The sequence below is a fragment of the Pseudophryne corroboree genome, chromosome 5 (genome assembly GCF_028390025.1).
Source record: "Pseudophryne corroboree isolate aPseCor3 chromosome 5, aPseCor3.hap2, whole genome shotgun sequence".
NCBI classification, from domain to species: Eukaryota; Metazoa; Chordata; class Amphibia; order Anura; family Myobatrachidae; genus Pseudophryne; species Pseudophryne corroboree.
Window position 1 is genome coordinate 292,309,219 of NC_086448.1, and position 21,477 is coordinate 292,330,695.

The 21,477-nt window shown below is 38.9% G+C and overlaps 3 pseudogenes; 2 read left to right on the forward strand and 1 right to left on the reverse strand.

The window, feature by feature from the left end:
- Window positions 1–2,335: 2,335 nt before the first annotated feature.
- LOC134930164 (5S ribosomal RNA) lies at window positions 2,336–2,454 on the reverse strand (annotated as a pseudogene).
- Window positions 2,455–8,093: 5,639 nt separating this feature from the next.
- On the forward strand, window positions 8,094–8,212 carry LOC134930318 (5S ribosomal RNA; annotated as a pseudogene).
- A 218-nt stretch (window positions 8,213–8,430) lies between these two features.
- LOC134930142 (5S ribosomal RNA) lies at window positions 8,431–8,549 on the forward strand (annotated as a pseudogene).
- Window positions 8,550–21,477: the final 12,928 nt, after the last annotated feature.

Consider the following 21,477-nt stretch of genomic DNA (forward strand, 5'->3'; position numbering starts at 1 on the left):
TTCTAATATATATATATATTTTTTTATTTTTTTTTATTTCAACCTATATACCATCTGGTTAACTTTTGAGGGCATCTTCAGTGATGGTAGAGCACCACTTCCCATCCTAGAAAACTACATTTACATTATCCATTTCTTGAAGTAAGGGGTGTCTTCATTATTGTACATTTTTGTTTGCTATTGTTATATATAATTACCAGGAAGTATTGTGTTAATAGCAAAGATGTTTTCATTTAGAGAGAATTGCAGAGAATCTATTATAATTTTTTCAATTCAGATATCACTGCTAGTGGAAAGGATCTTTCTTCAGTTATTGACAAGTTAGAGAACTCTTTGTTAAGGGAGAATCCAATATGGTGACCCAAGAACAATACCAAGCAACCATTTAATAGCAAAGGTCTTCAAATATTTAATCCCAAAAGGTCTTCAAATAAATAAACCATCATCGTTCACAAATTCAAGAGAAACATTTAAAGAATGGAAATTAATATAGCAAAATTATTCATTCAATTAACTGAAATAATAATAAAAGAACGAAGGTTAGATCTCAAAAATATAAATGAAGAAATAGAATCCTTATGCCTTAAAGTAGAACTCTTTATGGAAACTTGAAGACTTGAAGACTTTAAATAAAAAGAGAAATCTATTCTATATAAACTAGAAAAAGGTACTGTACCAAAGACTTAAAGGTCAGGAAATCAAAAACAGTATAATGGAAACTTAATTAATCTGATTAGTCCCAAAAACTATTTTAACCAGAGAAAATAAAATTGAATGGCATTACTGAAAATACCCCATTGAAAGAGAACAATATTAACAATAAAGGGGGAATTAACAACAATGAAACTAAAAATAAAGGTGATCTGGGATACACTGCGTAGTGCCCACAAAGAAGGGTAGAACTGATTAATAATGTAAGACATCAATACAGGAGAACATAAAGGATATACAAATCCAATAATTATTGGAAAAGTGAAAATGCCAATCTTCAATAAGCTACTGAAATAAACATTTTGGGATCCAACAGTGGGGTAAATTTACTAAGGTGGGAGGTTTGTTTTTTAGAACTGGTGATGTTGCTCATAGCAACCAATCAGATTCTACTTAACATTTATCTAGCTGCTTCAAAAAGATAATATATAGAATCTGATTGGTTGCTTTGAGCAACATCACCAGTTCTAAAAAAAAATTCAAATTACACCAGTGTGACTTAAAAATATATTGGCAATGATTGATTTCTATTTGCAATCACTAGTAACTAAACATGCATCTTATTGTAAAACACAGGCCATATCCTAAGAGAATTAGAAAAATATGTAGGAACAAGAATGCATTTTAGTTAGTTCTGATGTAAACACCCTTTATTCTAATCTAGATTGGTAAAAAAAATTAAAAAAAAAGGATGAAAAGCATTATCCCATCTTTTTAAAAAAAAGTGACTATAGTGGTGACCTGGTTAACAGGAAGGTTTTGTTTGGTTTGGTTCGGCACAGGAAAGTTATTATAGCAATGAACATGGGTTTGTACAAAACTTGTAGAAACCTGTTAAACTAACCACAATACTAAGCATAGAGATCCTTTAAATAAAGGTACCTGATAAATATTATAGGTTGGTGGTGCTCCCAGAAAAAAAGAAAGACTCTGTGTTGGGGCACACTTTGAAATTTGTAAATGTATTAAAACTTAACTTTTAATTTAGCTCAGCATAAAGAAAGGGGGTTGATACAGAAAAATGTTCAAATACACAAAATATACATATGTTAGTAACAATCTCCACAGAGAAATGTGTTCAAATACATAAAGTATATAAATAAATAAATTTGTGGATAAATATCCACACAGGAAAAAAGAATCTGATTCAAAATTATTGATTAACAATAATCAGGATAAACATGATAACAATTAGGAGCACCTATGGTGAAAATATATGGAAAACATTTATATGCCTAATTGATCAAGATAAAGGGCACAAATAAATATAATTGAAATGTAAATCACAATTGTAGTGATAGTTAATTGCTAGAAGTCCATTTGCCTAATTGATCAAGATAGAGGGCACAAGTAAGTATAATTATAATATAAGTCACAATTGAAATGACAATTAACTGCTGGCAATCTCCTGGTAGGGGCTAAGTTTGCTACAAAGAAGATCCTAAGATAAAAGACATTTTAAAGGATTTGATTCCAAACAAAATTCATAAGAAAACAAAAACAAGATTGCCAAAAATTAAAGTAACGATCTCAGGGTAATTGGGAGAGTAGCCAAGAGTTAGGTACAGACTTTAAGATTCAGAAGTTGCTCTAACACTTCTGCTGTTTGTGGTCAGAGGTTAAATCTTTACTGCACCTGATATTCCCAAGTGGTCACCCAACTGGGTACTAATCAGGCTTATCAACGCTTAGCTTCCAAGATCGGATGAGATTGGGCGTTGCCGCTGAAATATGGCAGTAATTGAAGCACTATGACACAAATGAGAGAGTGTAATAGAGGATGAGCAACAAGAGTACTTCTGCTGTCCAGTCAATAGCGCAGATTCTCTGTTACTACGGGCATTGCAGAGAGTAGTCTTGCATCTGGATGAGAGGGTACAGAATTATAGGTGAGATGAGTGAAGTAAAGGATAGGGAGAGGACCCCACATTCTGCTGTCTACTGTCTTATACGTTATAGCGGTCATCATTATTATGTCATCTAATTTACTACCTACTTTCAGTGACCTTCCCCTTTCTTCTTACCTTATATCATATTATGCTCCTTTAAGAACTATGTTAATTCTTGTTTGTTAATTAAAAAACTTTTTTCCTAGTTTTCAGGATTCAAAACTAACCCACAACCTATCAGATTCCCTCGTTTTGGAGAACTTATATGATAAGGCTGCCTAGCAACCGATCAACCCATTGAAGATGGTTGTATTACACCATCGCCTATTTTTCATATATAAACAACGCGGGTGTGGTTCATCAAATCGACAGTGTCTAGGTCGACAATGTTTAGATCGACCACTATAGGTCGACAGTCACTAGGTCGACATGGATGGAAGGTCGACAGGGTTTCTAGGTCGACATGTGCTAGGTCAACAGGTCTAAAGGTCGACATGAGGATTTTTTATTTATTTTTTGTGTTGTTTTCTTCGTAGAGTGACCGGGATCCCAAATTAGTGCACCGCGTCCCCTCGCATGGCTCGCTTCGCTCGCCATGCTTCGGGCATGGTGCCTTCGCTCCGCTCGGCACACTTTACCGTTCCAATCGTAGTCCACGTGGATCGTTAAGTAGGAAAAAATTCAAAAAAAAAAAAAATGTGAAAAACTCATGTCGACCTTTAGACCTGTCGACCTAGCACATGTCGACCTAGAAACCCTGTCGACCTTCCATCCATGTCGACCTAGTGACTGTCGACCTATAGTGGTCGACCTAAACATTGTCGACCTAGACACTGTCGATCTTCAGACCGGATCCCAAACAACGCACCTGCTAAAGTTATATACTATATTTTAATTATCATTATCTTTTTAACAATAATCATGCCTTTTTCCTCATATCCAGCCTCCGTAGGAACTAAAAGTCCATATTGATTTACTTTCTGTTACTTATTAACATCAGTGAATAATTTATGAGATATCTCTTCCCTTTTTTTCATGTCTCCAGTATTTGAAAATCTCTTTTGTGTATTTGAACATTTTTCTGTATCAACCCCCTTTCTTTATGCTGAACTAAATTAAAAGTTACGTTTTAATAATTTTACAAATTTCAAAGTGTGCCCCAACACAGAGTCTTTCTTTTTTTCTCTTTCCTATAGTGGTGACCTGAAAGATTTTATTTTAAAAGGCATTATATTTATTTTAGTGTATGTTACAGTGCAGCCAGAAAGTATTCACAGCGCTTTACTTTTTCCACATTTTGTTATGTTACAGCCTTATTCCAAAATTGATTTTTTTCCCCTCAAAATTCTACACACAATACCCAATAATGACAATGTGAAAAAAGTTTTTTTGTGATTTTTGCAAATTTATTAAGAATAAAAAACTAAGAAATCACATGTACATGAGTATTCAAACCTTTGCAATGAAGCTCAAAATTGAGCTCAGGTGCATCCTGTCTCCACTAATCGTCCTTGAGATGTTCCTAATTGGAGTCCACCTGTGATAAATTCAGTTGATTTGACATAATTTGGAAAGGCACACACCTGTCTATATAAGGTCCCACACTTGACAGTACATGTCTGAGCACAAACTAAGCATGAAGTCAAAGGAATTGTCTGTAGACATCCAAGACAGGTTTGTCTTGAGGCACAAATCTGGGGAAGGGTACAGAAAAATATCACCTGCTTTGAAGGTCCCAGTGAGCACAGTGGCCTCCATCATCCGTAAAATGGAAGAAGTTCGGAAGCACCAGGACTCTTCCTAGATCTGGCCAGCCGTCTAAACTGAGCAATCAAGTGAGAAGGCCCTAGTCAGGGAGGTGACCAAGAACCCAATGGCTACTCTGTCAGAGCTACAGCATTTCTCTGTGGAGAGAGGAGAAACTTCCAGAAGGACAACCATCTCTGCAGCAATCCACCAATCAGGCCTGTATGGTAGAGTGGCCAGACGGAAGCCACTCCTTAGTAAAAAGTACATGGCAATCTGCCTAGAGTTTGCCAAAGTGCACCTGAAGGATGCTCAGACCATGAAAAACAAAATTCTCTGGTCTGATGAGACAAAGATTGAACACTTTGACGTGAATGCCAGGCGTCATGTTTGGAGAAAACCAGGCAACGCTCATCACCAGGCCAATACCATCCCTACAGTGAAGCATGGTGGTGGCAGCATCATGCTGTGGGGATATTTTCAGCATCAGGAACTAGGAGACTAGTCAGGATAGAGGGAAAGATGAATGCAGCAATGCTTGGAGACATCCTGGATGAAAACCTGCTCCAGAGCGCTCTTGACCTCAGACTGGGGCAACGGTTCATCTTTCAGCAGGACAATAACCCTAATCACACAACCAAGATATCAAAGGAGTGGCTTCAGGACAACTCTGTAAATGTCCTTGAGTGGCCCAGCCAGGGCCCAGACTTGAATCCCATTGAACATCTCTAGAGAGATCTGAAAATGGCTGTGCACCAACACTTCCCATCCAACCTGATGGAACTTGAGAGGTGCTGCAAAGAGGAATGGGCGAAACTGCCCAAAGATAGGTGTGCCAAGCTTGTGGCATCATATTCAAAAAAACTTGAGGCTGAAATTGCTGCCAAAGGTGCATCAACAAACTATTGAGCAAAGGCTGTGAATACTTATGTACATGTGATTTCTTAGTTTTTTTATTTTTGATAAATTTGCCAAAATCTCAAAAACTTTTTAACATTGTCATTATGAGGCATTGTGTGCATAATTTTGAGGTAAAAAAATGAATTTATTCTAGTTTGGAATAAGGCTGTAACATAACAAAAGGTGGAAAAAGTGGAGCACTGTGAATACTTTCTGAATGCACGGTTATATATATATATATATATATATATATATATATATATATACACACATATATATATATATATATATATATATGTACCAGAGAAGCTATCAGTGCTACAGATGCAGTATCCAAAATAAAAACACTAGTACCAGAACCATGTAAGAGAAAGACATCTGTCTCCTAATAGACACTCCCTCTATGTGTTAGGGCATCAGCTTATCACCTCAAATATACTAAGCACTGGTATAGGTGCCTAAGGATAAAACTTGGAACCAAAGAATGAGTTAATTAAAACCGACCAATGGTGCAAAAACACTATAGGACTAGAAAGTTAAGAACGTAAAAATACAGTAATTTATCAAATGACTGCAGGACAATGATAATATTGTTATAAAGCCGGCTGACAAAGGGGGAGTAGGTAATTATGGATATGGAAGCCTATACTACAGAAGTCATCAGGCTGTCTGGAGATAGATCCTCCTACACTCCACTGCCAAATGACCCAAAAGAAACTTTTGTGGAAGAACTCAGACTAATGCTCTTGAAGGGTTTTAGGCATGAGATAATTACTAAGGAGGAGTTTCAATACCTTTTAAATACCAACCCCACTACCCCCATCTTTTATTTCCTTCTAAAAGTGCACAAGTCTTTGAGTAACACCCACAGGGATAACCCATAGTGGCAGGGATAGATTCCTTGACCTCACACCTATCGGAGTATGTGGATATATTCCTGAGAAAATATGTGATGGAACTGCCGGCATACCTGAAAGACACTACATCAGTCTTAAACCTAATGGAGACACTCCAGTGGAAAGATACATATAGATGGGTTACAATAGACGTACAATCCCTCTATACTTGTATAGAGCATGACAAGGGAATTGAGGCCTGTAATGTTTTTCTCAGCAAGGACCACCAAATCACAGAGGATCACAGACTTTTTATATGTGAGCTTATGAATTTTATATTAAAGCACAACTATTTTAAGTTTTTAGACTGTGTTTACATCCAAATCTGTGGTACAGCCATGGGCACTATTTTTGCATCCAGCTTCGCTAATCTTTTTATGGGACAATGGGAAAATGAGTATGTTTTTACCAACCACCCCTACCAACAAAATATCATTTTTTATAAATGCTATATAGATGATATCCTAATTGTGTGGGAAGGAGATCAGTCCAGTTTTAAAGAGTTTTTTTACCTACATTTTGGATAACACCATGAACCTTTGGTTCACTGCTAATGATGACACTGACCAGATAGAATTTTTAGATTTGGTTTTAACGCATTCAGGGAAGGAAATTATTACAAGTAACTTCATCAAAAAGGTGGACATGAATAGTTACGTGTATTACAGGAGTAACCACCGGCAACAATGGAAGGATAACATTCCCTTTTCCCAATTTAACAGAATAGCACGGAATTGTAAGATCAACGAGGATCGGGATCAACAAACAGATATATATACAGGAAGATTTAAGGAGAAAGGTTACCCTAACCACCTTTTTAGAAGAAGCTGCCTCCAGAACAAAGAATTTGGAGAGAAGACAACTTTTGAATTATAATCCTAAGAAAAACACAGAAGAAACAGTCAAACATTACCACCTACAGTAGGCATGAGAATTTTATCAAACAAACACTGAAGAAACACAGGAACATATTACTTATGGATCCCATTCTAAAACACTATCTCACAAAGGAACCACAATTGGTGTTCAGGAAATTAAAAAGCCTTAAAGACCTGGTGGCACGGTTGGTTCTATATCGGAGGGGCTGAAGGGACCTTGTGACGTATTGAGGGGAGGAGCTACGTCACCAGGGGGAGGAGCTACGGGCAAACAGGGTACCCGAAAAGTACCCTCGCGGGCTCGCTTCGCTCGCCACGCTTCGGGCACGGTGGCTCGCTCCGCTCCGCTTCGCTCACCACCTAATTACTAAAGGTAATAGTTGGTGGCGTGGATAGTAGAGGAACTATCCCGCTGGCCTAGCTCCTCCCCCTTGCGTTGAAACTCCTCCCCCTTACGGAAAAGGTCCCTTAGCCCACTTGATTCTAGCATCTACCCTGGTGGCACCAAGCATGTTAAAGAATCCTGAGGTACGGAGTGCAATGCCAAAATGTGTGGGAAGTTTCAAGTGAGGTCGGTGCAATATCTGCAGACACCTCCATCAGAATAGGAAAACATTCCATAACACCAACACCAAAGAGAAGTATCGAATTAAACAGTTTATCAACTGCAATACAGCGTCAGTTATATACCTCCTGGAATGCCCGTGCAAGATGAAGTACATTGGAAAAACAAAGAGACCACTGTAACTACGAATCCAAGAACACATCAGAAACATAAGAAACAAGGTTCTAACACATGCAGTATCAAAACATTTCCACCTATGTCATCACTCGGATCCAGATGAACTAACATACAAATGCATCGAACTGGTATCACTAAGAGACAGAGGAGGAGATCTCTCCAACCTTCTCTCCAGGAGGGAGATGTACTGGTTTTACGAACTGAACACCCTTCATCCATATGGTTTCAACGAAGGATATGAGATAGCACCCTTCCTATAATTTAAGCAGCTTTCTTACAGTAGCTCCATGATCCCCTCCTTATTATACGTGTATCTCTGATTCTGTCCCATCATTACAGCCATACCACACTGGAGAAGCCCAATTCCGGCCGACCTTGGAAGCTAAACAGTTTTGGGCCCGATCAGTACCTGGATGGGAGACCACCAGGGGAGACTGGGTGCTGTAATCCTAAAAAGGTCTAAAGAGATTACTGAACATCCAACAGACATCTTCATCTTTTCAATTTAGTATACGATACATAATTTCACATTTCTTTTATAATCTTGACTCCTCCCCTCAAAAGTGTTTTGTGCTATATATGATGCATGAGCATACTTTCCTGTATATGGATTCCACTTTTCCTTTAAAAAAAAATTAAATTAGCCCTCGTATGTGACCCTACACCATCATTACAACCATACCACCCTGGGGATGTCCAATTTTGTCTGATCTTGGAAGCTAAGCAAGGTTGGGCCTGGTCAGTACAGGGATGGGAGACCTCCTTGGAAGACCAGGTGTTGTAAACACAAAAGTGACTGGAGATCAACGCGAGGATCTTCTTAATACCTATTGGTGTTGATACACCTATATTCATATATTTGTCCTCTTCTCTCTTTTTGCTTCTCTCCGTGTAGATACTTATATATACATCCTTTTTAGTAATGATTTTCTCTTAGCATATGCCATGTTATATGTTTTACTCATCCTCCGGGCCCATAGCTAGGGTTGAGGAGGCGTGTGGACTGTGGCTGAATCTTTTTCCCCTATATGTACCTTTTCTCCCTTTTTAGGGACCCTTATTACCATTATTTATTTAATATTCTGAGAATACAGTACCTTCTGTAAGCCCTAATAGCTAGCAACACTGCTATACTAACAACCAGAACATCTTGTAGTAATTTTAATTATCTATAATTGTCCAAATCCCACTGCGGCTGGATCCACATTGTAACCACTTAGATTAACTTGTGTCGGAATATATATACATACTATCTAAAAAGTCTCATACCTATCAGTACTACTGCTGCTATTTTCGAACACTGTGAAAACGTATCATGATGAATGCTCTAATTATATGCAAGTTATGTAAACACAGCTCCTGATCACTTTTCATACTCTTTTGTTTTATATAAACAAATCTTGGATGTGGACACGGATGAGACAGAGGATCAATTCCTTACGAAAAATGGCCGCCGGGACACCCTGTCTTTACTCTTTGCGGTCTACAACATAGAGACTACAGATATATGGCCGCCGCAGGCAGGACACTATGATGCGCCGAGATCCATTTCCTTCCACCACACGAAGCCGGCGCATGTGCACAGCGGGACTGCGGACACCGGATGTGGGGCGGCTGTGATGTCATGTGCTGCCCGGACAAAAAGTCCGAGGCTATGATGTGTCTATGTTTTTTAACTGGTTTACAATTTCCATTTTAAAACGTTTATATAATACTCCTCTCTTATACTAGTTTGGTAACATGTTACTTCTCTTATAATTACATTTTGACAATTTTTGATCTCCAAATCAATTAATAACAGGAAGTGATGTAGTTATCACTTCCTTTGTAGTTTAAGTATATATACATGGTCTGTCTCAAGCTCCAAATCACCCCTTGATGAAGTCCAGTTGGGACGAAACGCATTGGGTGCTACTTGATCTAACCTCACCCTCAGGAGTTAAGCTATATATCTCTCCTCTTTTGCAATATTTTTTTAGTTTTTTATCTTGTATGCTTTACGCATCCTCTTTTGATTGATTTTGAATACTTTCACATTTTTTATGTATGTTAGCTCTTTTTAGCTGTTTTTATTCAGCGATACTCCACTTTTTAGTGCTACATTCTGTAATAAATTACTGTATTTTTACGTTCTTAGCTGTCTAGTCCTATAGTGTTTAGGCACCATTGGTCACTTTTAAATACCAAGTTCTTTGGTTCCAAAGATATACATATGTATATGTATATATATATATATATATATATATATATATATATACAGTATATATATATATATATATATAAAAAGAAAGGAAATTGGCTCCCAAATGTTATTTTAACCTATAAATACAGGGAACCCAGTGGGTTTCACAATTAACATTGATTTTAAAACATAAACATGAACTGTTCTTTCATAAAAATATATTAAAATGTACAGAAGCAAAGAAGCATGTCCATCATATTACACAGACAAAATGATGTAATTTCTCTTCGAATACTCCATCTTTGAAGTTGATAGAGGAATATCGGCAACTTAGTGCAATATCTTTAATCTTCCTCATATGCTATTCAGAAATAACATCAAATATAACAACCCAACGCATTTCGTCTAGTAACTAGACTTCATCAGGGGTATGTCTAAAAATTATAAGACAGCCAATCAATATTTATACAATACAGTAAAATCATATAATAACAATAGTATGGTACAAAGAACAGTCAATGAACAATAGGATGTGCGAGACATGGTGAAACAGTGAAGAGACAATAATTGGGCTATTGACAACAAAATGAGAACTCAATTAGGTGGTGATTATAAAACTCATATATATTATCTATTATCATTGGGTATTTTACATACCTTTTGGTATTAACATTTATCAAAATGTGATCAATCAGAATGGACACTCAGGATTTTTCAAAGAATAACTTCAAAACATCAAAAAGGAGACTGCTGAAGCTTCAAGCCAGTCTAATTAAAAGGTAATTGATTCATATTACTATAAAAAAAAAACATTTAAGTGTGATTTTTGAACACACATTGGGGTAAATTTACTAAAATTCTTATTTTTCCGAAGGAGGTTAAAGTTCAAACACGAATGACATCGAAAGTGTAAATTTGCAACTTTTTGAATTTATTACGACTAATTTACTAAGCTGTCGTATTCTGCATTTTCGTATTTACCGATGTCGATGTCATTTGTATTTTTTGGCAGTGTTTTACGGGAGTGTATTGTAAAACACTGCCGACTTTAACACAATGAATCTCGGCCGGATCTGTGAGATCCGTGCTGGGCTTCATTGTGCACCTTTCGTAAAAAATAAAACATTGTTAAAAATAAAAATAAAAATGCGTGGGGTCCCCCCTCCTAAGCAAAACCAGCCTCGGGCTCTTTGAGCCGGTCCTGGTTGAAAAAATATGGTGAAAAAAGTGACAGGGGTTCCCCCATATTTAATCAACCAGCACCGGGCTCTGCGCCTGGTCCTGGTTCCAAAAATATGGGAGACAAAAAGCGTAGGGGTCCCCCGTATTTCTGAAACCAGCACCGGGCTCCACTAGCCAGATACATAATGCCACAGCCGGGGGACACTTTTATATTGGTCCCTGCGGCCCTGGCATTACATACCCAACTAGTCACCCCTGGCCGGGGTACCCTGGAGGAGTGGGAACCCCTTAAATCAAGGGGTCCCCCCCTCCAGCCACCCAAGGGCCAGGGGTGAAGCCCGAGGCTGTCCCCACCATCCACGGGTGGCGGATGGGGGGCTGATAGCCTTTTTGTCAAAATGTGAATATTGTTTTTAGTAGCAGTACTACAAGTCCCAGCAACCTCCCCCGCAAGCTGGTACTTGGAGAACCACAAGTACCAGCATGCGGAGGAAAACCGGGCCTGCTGGTACCTGTAGTACTACTACTAAAAAAATACCCCAATAAAAACAGGAGACACACACCTTGAAAGTAAAAGTTTATTACATACATCCACACCTCCAAACATACATACTTACCTATGTTCACAAGAGGGTCGGTCCTCTTCTCCATGTAGAATCCATGGGGTACCTGTGGGAAAAATTATACTCACATAATCCAGTGTAGATCGGTCCTCTTCTGTTCTTTTTGTAATCCACGTACTTTGCAAAATAAAAAAACGGACACCCGACCACGCACTGAAAGGGGCCCCATGTTTTCACATGGGACCCCTTTCCCCGACTGCCAGGAACCCCCCCTGACTTCTGTCTAAGAGGGTTCATTCAGCCAATCAGGGAGCGCCACGTCGTGGCACCCTCCTGATTGGCTGTGTGCTCCTGTAGTGTCTGTCAGGCAGCACACGGCAGTGATACAATGTAGCGCCTATGCACTCCATTGTAACCAATGGTGGGAACTTTGTGGTCAGCGGTGAGGTTACTTTCGGATAACCACAAAGTTCCCACCATTGGTTACAATGGAGCGCATAGGCGCTACATTGTATCACTGCCGTGTGCTGCCTGACAGACACTACAGGAGCACACAGCCAATCAGGAGGGTGCCACGACGTGGCGCTCCCTGATTGGCTGAAGGAACCCTCTTAGAGAGAAGTCAGGGGGGGTTACTGGCAGTTGGGGAAAGGGGTCCCATGTGAAAACATGGGGCCCCTTTCAGTGCGTGGTCGAGTGTCCGTTTTTTTATTTTGCAAAGTACGTGGATTACAAAAAGAACAGAAGAGAACCGATCTACACTGGATTATGTGAGTAAAATTTTTCCCACAGGTACCCCATGGATTCTACATGGAGAAGAGGACCGACCCTCGTGTGAACATTGGTAAGTATGTATGTTTGGAGGTGTGGATGTATGTAATAAACTTTTACTTTCAAGGTGTGTGTCTCCTGTTTTTATTGGGGTATTTTTTTAGTAGTAGTACTACAGGTACCAGCGGTCCCGGTTTTCCTCCGCATGCTGGTACTTGTGGTTCTCCAAGTACCAGCTTGCGGGGGAGGCTTGCTGGGACTTGTAGTACTGCTACTAAAAACAATATTCACATTTTGTGAAAAAGGCTATCAGCCCCCCATCCGCCGCCCTTGGATGGGGGGACAGCCTCGGGCTTCACCCCTGGCCCTTGGGTGGCTGGAGGGGGGGGGGAACCCTTGATTTAAGGGATTCCCACTCCTCCAGGGTACCCCGGCCAGGGGTGACTAGTTGGGTATGTAATGCCAGGGCCGCAGGGACCAATATAAAAGTGTCTCCCGGCTGTGGCATTATGTACCTGGCTAGTGGAGCCCGGTGCTGGTTTCAGAAATACGGGGGACCCCTACGCTTTTTGTCCCCCGTATTTTTGGAACCAGGACCAGGCGCAGAGCCCGGTGCTGGTTGATTAAATATGGGGGAACCCCTGTCATTTTTTTCCCATATTTTTTCAACCAGGACCGGCTCAAAGAGCCCGAGGCTGGTTTTGCTTAGGAGGGGGGACCCTACGCATTTTTTTTCAACAAATTTAACACTTTCCCACCCCTTCCCACTGATAAACATGCACAGATCTCATGGATCCGTGCATGCCTATCAGAACACGGTAAAAAAAAGCAGGTCTGTTTTATTTTAGCACTTTTTTACGATTTCTATTTTTTCACGGCAGTGTTTGGCTATTGCCGGCAGTGTTTGTGAATTACACTTTTTAGTAAATTACCGAGTTCTACCAAATTACAGGCGTATTTGACCGATGGTGTATTCATTCGTAATTTTTTTCTTTGAGTTCCAAAAAAATACGAATGCCCTCATCACTGCCGTGATTTGAGTTTAGTAAATTCCCGAGATGACACTTTGAAGAAAAAACACCATCTCGGTCAAAATCGGCAGCTTAGTAAATTTCCCTAATTGTGCCTCATTTATGAGTTCTAATTAGTATGTATTGGATTGACTATAAGCCTGTTAGCATGTGAGCAACAAATGATGTCACAATTTTTAAACTTTCACAGAGGACAGGTGATACAGCTTGTAGTTCAGTACTGCTACCATACTTAAAATCATTGGTTATTATCTAATTGACCCTTAGGTTTTTTCCTATGTGAATCTGTATGGACAGCTTACCCGTATCTGTATTTCACGTTTGTGTTTGACACATGAGGTATGTCATGATGCTTTAAGAATTTAATCTGTAATAACCTTATAAATATTTAAATATCTATATAATTGTAGAGCTTGATTAACGCAGTTTCCTGCTATCATTAGGGTTATTCATAGTGTATTTCTATCAGGAGACTCTGTGTATAAGAGTCAGCTTACACTGACCATTTAGACAATTATATTGTGATCCAGGTATTAGACGAATGTGTGTTTTCCTAATAGAGGATAATAGTGAGGGGGTGGATAATCAAGCTTTCCCTCCCTCCACTTTTTTTTTTTCTCTCTCGGTTTTGATTGGCTTAGATATACACTAATTAAATCAATTGATTTGTTAGGTCCATTTTTGGCAGGATCTTGCTGTTTTCACCTTCCTTTTGAAAGTTAGAAACATAGGAAATAGCTGAATTCTGATCAATCGAATGTATGAGGTATGTGACGCTTCTACTTTATGAACCATACAATGGTTGATAAATCAATTTTTTTGATAGTAATATGAATCAATTACCTTTTAATTAGACTGGCTTGAAGCTTCGGCAGTCTCCTTTTTGATGTTTTGAAGTTATTCTTTGAAAAATCCTGAGTGACCATTCTGATTGATCACATTTTGATAAATGTTAATACCAAAAGGTATGTAAAATACCCAATGATAATAGATAATATATATGAGTTTTATAATCACCACCTAATTGAGTTCTCATTTTGTTGTCAATAGCCCAATTATTGTCTCTTCGCTCTGTTTCACCATGTCTCGCACATCCTATTGTTCATTGACTGTTCTTTGTACCATACTATTGCTATTATATGATTTTACTGTATTGTATAAATATTGATTGGCTGTCTTATAATTTTTAGACATACCCCTGATGAAGTCTAGTTACTAGACGAAACACGTTGGGTTGTTATATTTGATGTTATCTCTGAATAGCATATGAGGAAGATTAAAGATATTGCACTAAGTTGCCGATATTCCTCTATCAACTTCAAAGATGGAGTATTCGAAGAGAAATTACCTCATTTTGTCTGTGTAATATGATGGACATGCTTCTTTGCTTCTGTACAATTTAATACATTTTTATAAAAAAAACAGTTCATGTTTATATTTTAAAATCAATGTTAATTGTGAAACCCACTGGGTTCCCTGTATTTATAGGTTAAAATAACCTTTGGGCGCCAATTTCCTATCTTTTTATATTTTCTGTATCCAGTCCCTCCTAACAAGGGACTTAGTGAAATAGGCAGCCCCTCCCAAGGAGCACTGTATCTTATTGTATCTAATTAGCCTTAGAACAGCGCAGAAGGAGAGTATTTGGTTGATATATATATATATATATATATATACAGTGCTACTACCTATTTTGCAAGACTATTAAAAAATTATAATTGTGCTAAGAACAACAACAAACAATCATAAAAAAAATTTACACAACATTTTCACATTAAGGGGGCTGCTAAAAAGAACTTAGAAAAAGACTTTACTTCTCAGTCCACAATTCAAAGTCTAAAAGGGGTAGGACTCAGCACCTTCTGTGTGGGTGGTATCCAATAAAGATACTTGTTTATACGTACCAGATACAGTAGATAGTGGATTCAAGCATGTAGAGATGTCTTTAATTCCTGTTTATCCTTTCTCTGTGTCATAAGGGAACCTGGTATATGGAACATAGAGAAAAAAGACAAAAATAGTGCAGTATTGCAATAAAGTGCTTGGAAAGTGCTCAGAAAATTTGATGTGGTGGTATTTTGTGTACAACACAGGGTTAAGAAACACACAGTGTGAAGAAATATGTTATAACAGATGTGCCCACATCCTACAGATAATTATGTAATAATACCCTAAGAACGTAGGTTCTTCTCATATAGTAGAGTCTTTGTTGATTCTTCACAATAAATACAATAAATCACCATTTCGTAATAAATTCTGAAAATATAAGTTTTCATGGATACTTAAGGGAAATAGGTTAGCCAGCTACTATTAATTAATTAATAAATTAGCTGTATTAAGTAGAGATGAGCGGGTTCAGTTCCCTGGATTTATATGGCAGTGGTACTGCCATATAAATCCAGTGATACTGCTGTATATGTCCAGTGGTACTGCCGTATATGTTCAGTGGTACTGCCGTATAAATCCAGTCCAGTGATACTGCTATATATGTCCAGTGGTACTGCTGTATAATTAAACTGATACGAACGTATAATTCCAGTGGTACTGCCGTATAATTCCAGTGATACTGCCGTATAATTCCAGCGGTACTGGTGTATATTTCCAGTGATACTGCTGTATAAATCAAGTCCAGTGGTACTGTCATATAAGTCAAGTGGTACTGTCGTATAAGTCCAGTGGTACTGCCATATAATTCCAGTGATACTGCCGTATAATTCCAGTGGTACTGACGTATAAGTCCAGTGGTTCTGCCGTGTAAATCCAGTCCAGTGGTACTGCCATAAAAATCCAGTAGTACTGCCGTATAAGTCCAGTGATACTGCCGTATAATTCCAGAAATACTGACGAATAATTCCAGTGGTACTGCCATATAAATATAGTCCAGTGGTGTTGCCATATAAGTTCAGTGGTGCTGTCCCATGCTGTATATTATTTACTCCAAATCAAAATAATTTTCTCAGGGTGTGCCCTGTGTGGTGTCGAGGTACACTCTCCTATACTGCATATTTTTATATAACTCCAGAAAAATAATGGAGAACAAAATTTGGATGATAAAATAGGGAAAGATCAAGAACCACTTCCTCCTAGTGCTGAAGCTTCTGCCACTAGTTATGACATAGATGATAAAATGCCATCAACGTCATCTGCCAAGGTCGATGCCCAATGTGATAGTAGAGGGAATGTAAAATCCAAAAAGCCAAAGTTCAGTAAAAGACCCTAAAAATAAATTGAAATGGTCTTAGGAGGAATGTAAACTTGCCAATATGCCATTTACGACAAAGAGATGCAAGGAACGGCTAAGGCCCTGGCCTATGTTCATGACTACTGGTTCAGCTTCACATGATGATGGAAGCCCTCATCCTCCCACTAGAAAAATTATAAGAGTTAAGCTGGCTAAAGCACAGCAAAGAACTGTGCAGTCTAAGATGGTATGACAAATCCCCAAGGAGAGTCCAAGTTTGTCGGCGGTTGCGATGCCTGACCTTCCAAACACTGGACGGGAAGAGGTGTCTCCTTCCACCATTTGCACGCCCTCTGTAAGTGCTGGAAGTAGCACCCACAGTCCAGCTTCTGCTATTTAAATTGAAGATGTTACTGTTGAAGTAAACCAGGATGAGGATATGAGTGTTGCTGGCGCTGAGGAAGTTGACGATGAAGATTCTGATGGTGATGTGGTTTGTTTAAAATAGGCACTGGGGGAGACATCTGTTGTCTGTGGGATAAAGAAGCCCATTGTGATGCCTGGTCAAAATACCAAAAAAGCCACCTCTTCGGTGTGGAATTATTTCTCCACAAATCTGGACAACAGGTGTCAAGCCGTGTGTTGTCTCTGTCAATCTGTAATAAGTAGGGGTAAGGATGTAAACATAGAAACATAGAAACATAGAATTTTTCAGCAGATAAGAACCACTTGGCCCATCTAGTCTGCCCCTTTTTTTATATATAATTTTTATCTCTAACCTTATTTGATCCTTATTTCTTTGTAAGGATATCCTTATGTCTATCCCATGCATGTTTAAATTGCTCTACTGTCTTAGCCTCTACCACCTCTGATGGGAGGCTATTCCACTTGTCCACTACCCTTTCTGTGAAATAATTTTTCCGCAAATTTCCCCTGAACCTCCCCCCCTCCAGTCTCAGTGCATGCCCTCGTGTCCTATTGCTTCTCTTCATTTGGAGAATGTTTCCCTCCTGGACTTTGTTAAAACCCTTGATATATTTGAAAGTTTCTATCATGTCCCCCCTTTCCCTTCTCTGCTCCAAACCACCTAGGAACATCCTCCCTTATACGTCACCTGCAGCGCATTCATCAGAAGTCAGTGTCAAGTTGTGAAACTTTGGGTAAGAGCATAAGCAGTCCACTGACACCTAAATCCCTTCTTCCTCTTCTACCCAAGCAGTTTAAAAAGGGCAATCTAAGAGATTATAAAGAGTAGTAAAAAAAGATTGTAAAAAATATAACATAAAAACAATCATCATTAAAAAATCATCATAAAAAGGGGCTATTTTATAATATTGGCCCTCATTCCGAGTTGTTCGCTCGCAAGGCGATTTTAGCAGAGTTACACACGCTAAGCCGCCGCCTACTGGGAGTGAATCTTAGCTTCTTAAAATTGCGAACGATGTATTCGCAATATTGCGATTACAAACTACTTAGCAGTTTCAGAGTAGCTTCAGACTTACTCGGCATCTGCGATCAGTTCAGTGCTTGTCGTTCCTGGTTTGACGTCACAAACACACCCAGCGTTCGCCCAGACACTCCTCCGTTTCTCCAGCCACTCCTGCGTTTTTCCCGGAAACGGTAGCGTTTTCATCCACACGCCCATAAAACGCCGTGTTTCCGCCCAGTAACACCCATTTCCTGTCAATCACATTACGTTCGCCGGAGCGAAGAAAAAGCCGTGAGTAAAAAAACTATCTTCATAGCAAAATTACTTGGCGCAGTCGCAGTGCGAACATTGCGCATGCGTACTAAGCAGAAAAACGCTGCGATGCGAAGAAAATTACCGAGCGAACTACTCGGAATGAGGGCCATTCATTGAAGCCTGTGGGAACCATTATATTAAGTTGATAGATCCAATACATTTCTCTTCTTGCAAGTTTATTCTTATTCTCTAGGTTGCCTCCTCTTTCATTCAATGTTACGTGTTCAATGGCTTTGAAACTCAAATCCATAGGATTGCTGTTATGGTATTCACTGGAGGGCCTTGGCACCGAAAGATTCAGCACTTTATTTTTAATGTACCTTAAGTGTTCCTGAATTCTTATACGGAGAAGTATTTTGGTTTTACCTATATATTTGTGACCACAACAACATACTAGAAGATAAACAACATTGGTAGTTGAGGAGTTTATCTTCTCTTTGATGGAATGTGTCTTTGATGAGTCAAAATTTGTAAAACATTTAGTATACCTGTGAGTGTATTTACAAATACAACAATGATTACATAAAAAAACCCTTTAACTTTTAACCTCCAGTCAGATTCCTTTTTGGTGTTCAAGGATTTTAGCATACTTGGTGCTAGTATTTCCACCAGATTTTTGGCTTTTCTAAAAATTACTTTGGGTTTATCAAGGTAGGACTTCTTTTAAAATGTTGTCCATCTTTAGGATATTCCAGTGTTTAGTTAGGGTTCTTTTGATGAGACTCTCTCCAGCATTAAAGGAGCTGATAAAATAAAAATTCTGATTCACACTTTTGTTCTTCCCTCTTATATGTTAAAAGATCATCCCTGTTGGTTCCTGTAGTTTTTTCACACACCTTTTCTATGAGTTCAGCCAGATAGCCCCTTTTCATGAATCTGCTGGAATATATGTCCAATTGATGTTCAAGGTCTGTGTCTCTGCTACAATTTCTCTGTATTCTACAGAATTGGGTGAACAGTATGTTTTCCAATTTTTTAGGTGTCCACTAATAAAATGTCAACCTCTTTGATGTAATTTTTGGTATTTATTCTTCTACCATCAGTACCAAATCCAGATATTCTATCTCTCTGTCATGTATTTTGTAAATAAAAGAGAGATTATATTCATTGTGTTCTATATATTCCATAAAATCCCCAAAAAAACAAACAGTTTTGTTACCCTTTCATATGATTAAAATATAGTTTCTATCTCTCTGGTATAAAATAATATTAGCTTTAAAAGGATGATTACAATATAAATAATTTGACTCCCAACTACCAATATGCAGATTCTTAAAACTTGGTACGAAAACAGTCCCCATTGCGGTACCACATATTTGGAGAAAAAAATCATCAAGAAACGTAAAATAGTTATGTGTTAAAATAAAATCAATTAGAACACATATAAATTCTTGTGTTCCAGGTCCAAGCGCGTCAGGTTGCTGCGAGTCCTACTCTCCCAGGTCTGTTTGCAGGATTAAGCTAATCCCGCGCATAAGCATGACAGAGCGCGGGAAAGTGGAAACCCTGCGCATGCACAGTAAGAAAGCGGAGATGCCAGTTATATTAAGGATACCTATAAATAGACATTCAGAACATGGTACGCATACAATCCCCTTGAATAAGTTCTATTAAAGAAACCAAAGGACAAAACGTGCTGGGTCACATGAGGTACTTCTCCATGGGATCTCAGATAAGCTTTTAAATCTTTACTCATTGTACGGGTTCATTTTATATATTTTTGTTGTTGTGTGCATGTTGTGGAATAAATTTTTAAAAATGTATCGCACTACTGGCATCTTTCCCATTTTCGGGATATTATGTTTTGGTTCCAAGGTGCCAAGCTGTTTCTTTAAAATGAGGTGAAGAACCAACAAAGACCCTACTATATAAGAAGCTACATTCTTAGGGGGTCATTCAGACCTGATCGCTCGCTAGCTATGTTTTGCAGCACTGCGATCAGATAGTCGCTGCCTATAGGGGAGTGTATTCTTGCTTTGCAAGTGTGCGATCACATGTGCAGCCGAGCACTACAAAAAAGTTTTGTGCAGTTTCTGAGTTACCCAGCACTTACTCAGGTGCTGCGATCACTTCATCCTGTCAGGTCCCAGAATTGACATCAGACACCCGCCCTGCAAATGCTTGGACATGCCTGCGTTTTTCCAAACAATCCCAGAAAATGGTCAGTTGACACCCACAAACGCCATCTTCCTGTCAATCTCCTTAAGATCGGCTTTGCGAATGGATTCTTCATAAAATCCATTGCACATCAACGATCCACTTTGTACCCGTACGACGTGCCTGTGCATTGTGGTGCATACGCATGCGCAGTTTTGACCTGATCGCAGCGCAGCCAAAAAATCTAGTGTGTGATCAGGTATGAATGACCCCCTCAGGGTATTATTACATCATTGTCTGTAGGATGTGGGCACAACTGTTATATCATATTTCTTCACACTGGGTGTTTCTTAACCCTGCGTTGTACACAAAATACCACCACATCAAATTTTCTGAGCACTTTCCAAGTACTTTATTGCAATATTGCAATATGTTTGTCTTTTTTCCTCTACGTTTCATATACCGGTTCCCTTGTGACACGGAGAAAGGATAAACAGGAAATAAAGACATCTCTACGCGCTTTAATCCACTATCTATCTAGTACGCATAAACTAATTATCTTTACTGGATACCCCCCAAGGTTTTGTTCTTGGGCCTCTCCTTTTCTCACTCTACACATCCTCATTAGGTGAGCTCATTAGCTCTTTTGACTTAAAATATCATCTCTATGCTGACAATACTAAAATCTTCCTTTCCTACCCTGACCTCTCCCCTGCTCTCCTCACTTGTATCTCCAACTGTCTGTGTGCTATCTCCTCCTGGATGTTCCAGCGCTTTCTTAAACTTAACATGTCTAAGACTGAGTTGATCATCTTCCCTCCCTCCCGCATAACCTCACCTCCCACAATTTAATTATCCATTGATGGCACAACTATCTCCTCTAGCCCCCAAGCGCGATGTCTTGGAGTAATCCTTGACTCCTCCCTCTCCTTCAAACCACCCATTCAGTACCTCTCAAAAACCT